This window comes from Propithecus coquereli, unplaced genomic scaffold (genome assembly GCF_000956105.1).
Source record: "Propithecus coquereli isolate 6110/MARCELLA unplaced genomic scaffold, Pcoq_1.0 Scaffold119, whole genome shotgun sequence".
Lineage (NCBI taxonomy): Eukaryota > Metazoa > Chordata > Mammalia > Primates > Indriidae > Propithecus > Propithecus coquereli.
Window position 1 is genome coordinate 2,959,180 of NW_012135969.1, and position 5,081 is coordinate 2,964,260.

Genomic DNA, 5,081 nt, shown 5'->3' on the forward strand with positions numbered 1-5,081 from the left:
TGCTTTTTAAAAAGAAAAATCTCAACGTTTGCAGCTTTGCCTTAATTCTGTAAATAAACATGTTCTACCTCTCCTAAATACTTCCATGTGGCTTTTAAATTATTTCCAGGTGCTCTGTCATCATCATCAATCACACAGCATGGCAGTGGTTCTCAACCTTGGCTGTGCTTTGGATTCACCCAGAGAACATAAACAAATTCTGAGGGTTGCGTCTGCCCTCCAAGGGTCTGATTTAATTAGTCTGGGACTCAGCCTGGCCACTGGGAGTTTCAGATTCTCTAAAGTGCTGAGGCTTTCATGAGCCAGGTTGAGACCCACTTACCAGAACCTGGATTCTAGTTCTGACTTGCCCCCTTGACAGCTCTGTCTTTGAACAAGACACATGGCTTCTCTGAGCTTTATTTCCTCACAGGTAAAGTGGAGATAACTGTCTCTTCTCTACTTACTTTATATACTTGCCAGGAGGAGCATGGAAATTGTGTTTATGGAAACACTTTGTACACCAGGTATTTTTATTAGGATTATTAATCATTTTGGTTATTGCTGGTCCCAACACATAGCTAAGCTTCTTAAGGGTACAAAAGTATAGTTATCTTCTTATTTTTCAGTTTTATGCCCAACAGTAGAATTTATATACTGTCTTATTGTCTTTCACACCACCAATTCTTTCTTCTTTAAACCCAGTTCTGCACCAGGAGTGTATGTTCTACTCGGCATTATTTGACATTTGTTGGCCCCAGGTTCATCTTGTGATGGGGGCCCAGCTTCCTTCTTAGTTGGCTGGGCTATTTGGCATGTCTAGTGGTCTTTGGTGACCTATTTTATGGGTTCCTGGGCTGTCCTGGTCTAAACTCTTAGCCTGCTGTGCATATCACTCTTGGATATTTGACTTTTCCCTGAGTTTACCTCGGGAATACTTTTGCTAATTATTTTCCTTTTTTTTTTTTTTTTTTACTCCCTACAATCTTATATTTGCTATGGGATAGAACTAAGGCACTTTTTTTCATCCTTATACCTGGGGTCAAAGCCATCATTTGAATTCCTTGTGGCCTGAGGCTGCTGTCGGCATCTACGGGAAGGGCAGCAGGGTTGCCCAGGAGTGCTCAGCATTTTCTTCTATAAAAGCCCATCCCATCACTTCCAGGAGTCATGGCTCATGACCAGCCCATAGAATTTGTTACTTTTTAACTCCCAGTTTGCTAAGGAGTAGAGCCATGTGCAGGAACCCTAGGTGTCTTCTTGTCTGTGTGCTCACAGCTGACATTGGAAGCCCTGATCTCTATTGTGCACTTTCTCCCAGCCCTTGTGTTTTCTCCCACCCTAGCCTAGGTCAGGGTCTCATCTCTCTAACTTATAATCAGTAATGGGCCAGACAGACTTGAGTCTGTTTACTTATATCATTTTGGACAAGTTAAATTTCCACCCAATGTCTCAGATTCTTCATCTCTGGTACATGGTGACAATAATGGAATCTGAACACCCGGGGTTTGGGGTGAGGATGAAATACTATGTGTGAAGGTACTCAGCAGACCGTCAAACTAGAAAGTGATCTATTGATATTCATTGCCTTACTATCTGACTGTCTGACACTAGTTTTATCCTCCAAAATTCAGCTCCTTCTAGCTTTAGAATTATTTGATTCTTTAGACTTCTTTGGTTCTGGGAAACAGAACTTACTTTGGAGGTAAACTTTTACAGGGTTAAAATTTTGGGTTTAGGAAGGTAGGCTTTCTCCTAGGTTCTAAATCACCTTAGGTCATGTGATTGTGCATCTTCATTGCTTAGATATTCATAAAAGACAATCTAATTTCACATCTAGACATATCAACCAACTATGCAAAAGGATAGTTGTTTCCCTGTGGAGAAATGTAAATGAGTGAAACTTGGTCTTAGTTCAGGAAGGTACCATGGAGAGTAGTTTGGTGCCCAAAGGCTTTGCCAGAGAGGCCTTTGGAGGACTGATGGGGTGTGAAGGGGGTGGGGAACAGGGCCCCAAAGGGGATCAGAATGAAAAACTACAAAGCAAGGGGCAATGGGAAGCAATGAATCTAAGATTTCCTTTCCCTCACAAAACCAGAGAAGTCTTTGTGCTAAATATGAGGTTTTTGCAGTGTGTTTAGGTGTTCAGGATTGGGAGTCAGACACTTGAGTTGCTCAAATCTCTGCTCCATCCCTTAATGGCTATATCTTGGGCAAATTTTGAGCCTTTCGCAATTTGTTTCTTAATCTGTACAATGGGAATAATAGGCTAAACTTGCAGCGTTGTTGGGAGGATCAAGTGAGAAATGTGCCAAAGTGCTTAGCACCTAGTTTGGCACCTGATAAGTATTCATGAAATGGTAGAACCATCACCATCATCGTCATGATCAACAATAACAACACTGCCATCATCGTCATTATCATAGATGCTTGCCCAGAGCTGTAAGGCTGGAAGATTCCCAGAGGATGAGTAGGGCCTGTTTCAACGCCAGACCAGAAAGGAGGCTTTGGTGATAATATAATTCCATGGTCCTCCTCCAGAATCACCCCAAATAACCAACCTGACAAGATTAGGCACTTAACAGAGAAGGTAGGGGACAATGGTCATCAACCAACTTCCTATTCCAGCCACTAAGTTAATGTCAAAATTTACATTTTTGTTGATTGATTTATGAGTAGCATTCTGTGTCCCTAGTGCTTACAAGATGCGTGAGTGAGGTTTGCTCACCACTGGGGTAGTGTGGGCAATGTGCCCAGATATCTACTTAACAAAGTCGAATTTTCACAAAATACTTCATCTGGGTAATCTGGGCCAACAGTAGAAAGGATGAAGTTTACAGAAATAGTCATCATCACTCCCTCCCATAACCATGTTCACACACAGTATATTACTCAACTTTCACACAAAAAAACTATGAGGTAGGCAGCATTATTATGATTTCCACTTAAGAGATGAGAAAAATAAGACTAAAAAAAGGAAATTGACTTCTCTGAGCTCATCTCGTAGGTAAGGATGTAAATCCAAGTCATTTAACTTCAAATGTGTGGTGTTTTTTGGGAGTGACATCTGTAAGATGATAGAATTGGAAGCCCCCATGGACACACTGATTCGACAATGATATGAAGATCAATTCCCTTTGTGAGAAATTAAGTAACTAGTACAGAGGTTCTTGCACCTGGGTGAGTGCCAAAGCAGCCAATCAGAGCCAGTAGAAAGATTTTAGACACCTTCTCACAATAATCCATACATCCCAGCCTTGTGTCATGATCAGGAGGAAACCCCAAGCTCCCAGCTCCTGGGTGGGAGGGAAGGAAAGGACTGGACCATATGTCCAACATTCAGATTTTTCTGGGGGCTGCCAAGGCACTAGCTTCTGACTTGCTTATGGTAGAGTGCAGATGGGACCCAGCAAACACTACACACAGAAGCCACTGAGAACAAAGACGGTGATTTGAACTAGCACAATGACACTCACCACACCTCCTTTCCCGGCCCAATGCAGAGTGAGGCAGTGAAAAACTCTAGATCCCAGGTTCCTCCTGGGGAGAGAATGAGTTGGACTGTGTGTCTGGTATTCTGAATTTTCTGGGGACTGCCTGAGGGATGGGCTTCTGTCTCACCTCTGTGAGCTTGCTGATGGAACCGGGCATACTCAAGATGCCTGGAGGCTGCAACGAACCAGTATGGTGTTTTATACCAGCACAAAAACTGGAGAGACCCCCAAGTCTCTGGCAAGGCAGATCGGAGAGGGTCTACTCCTGTATGAGGCCAGCCCATGGTACAGGTGGCTGTTTTGTCTAATGCACAGATACCTACACAAAGAGTCAAGGAAAATGAAGAAACAGGGAGATATGTCCCAAACAAAGATATGAAATAATTCCTCTGAATAATGGGGAGAGCCTTTCAGATAAGATCACCATGGATACAGAGATAGCTCTGAGAACCTCATTCTGGTTTTCCTCTCTTGGGAAGTCTAAGGCATTATGCTTTATATATGTGCTTAACTCTTCCAGCTGGGCTAGCACACTTCTGGACTATTCCCCCATAAATTTTCCTTCTAGATATTTCTTCTCTTTCTCACCTTTAGAGAGACTGTTGCTGCATTGCAGGTTGGCAAACGTTTTTATTTTAGGCTTTGCAGGCCCTGTAGTCTCTGTTGCAACTACTCAGCTCTGCCAGTATAGTGCAAATGCAGCCATATGCGATACCTAAATGAATGGGTATGGCTGTGTTCCATTAAAACTTTATTTACAAGAAATGCAGCAGATCAAACTTGGCCATGGGCCATAGTTTGCCAATCTGCCCCTTTAGTGCTATTCCCATTCATCCCCCCAGTTTCCATTTTGCTTTCTTATTTTCCAACCAGGAACATACAATTGTTCTCAATCTCTCCATGTGTTGGTAAATTCCCTAAACCCCAACGAAGAGCAATGCTCAGGATCCTTATAGCTAACACAGGACAAGTTTCTGGTGTAAGGTCAAGTTGAACTGAACACTGAAACATGGATAGACTTGGGAGGAGAGGGCACTTTGAACAGTATTCACCCAAAGCTCTCTTTCCCCAGGGAGTACAGTGGCAGAATCTTGTGGGTGAGGAGTTTGATTCCCAGACGACTCCACCCCATGTCCCTGGCTGTCCTCCCCTCTGAGTAATGGGGAGAGCCTTTGGGGCTGTAATAATTCCACCTCCTTTGAAGCTATCTGATGAAACTCTGATTTCACCAACCACTGGCACCCAGGAAGAGTCTGGTGTGACACAAGCTGAATGGAATAATTTTATGGGATGAGAGGGACTCTTTGGAAGCATCTAAATAGTATATTTTGGAGAAAAATTAGCTAAAGCATTAGGAAATGAAACTATGCTGTATGCCAAGCCCCCACCCACCATTAGGGGTATAAAAGGACCATAGAGGAAGGAGAGCCTCAAATACCACTCACGTCCACGTCCAGAAGCTCACCTGCTCTCCCATTACCTGTCCCAGCACCATGTCTCTCACCTGCTGCCGGCCCAGCCTCAGCTGCCGCACCAGCTGCTCCTCCCGGCCCTGCGTGCCCCCCAGCTGCCACACCTGCACCCTGCCCGGGGCCTGCAACATCCCCG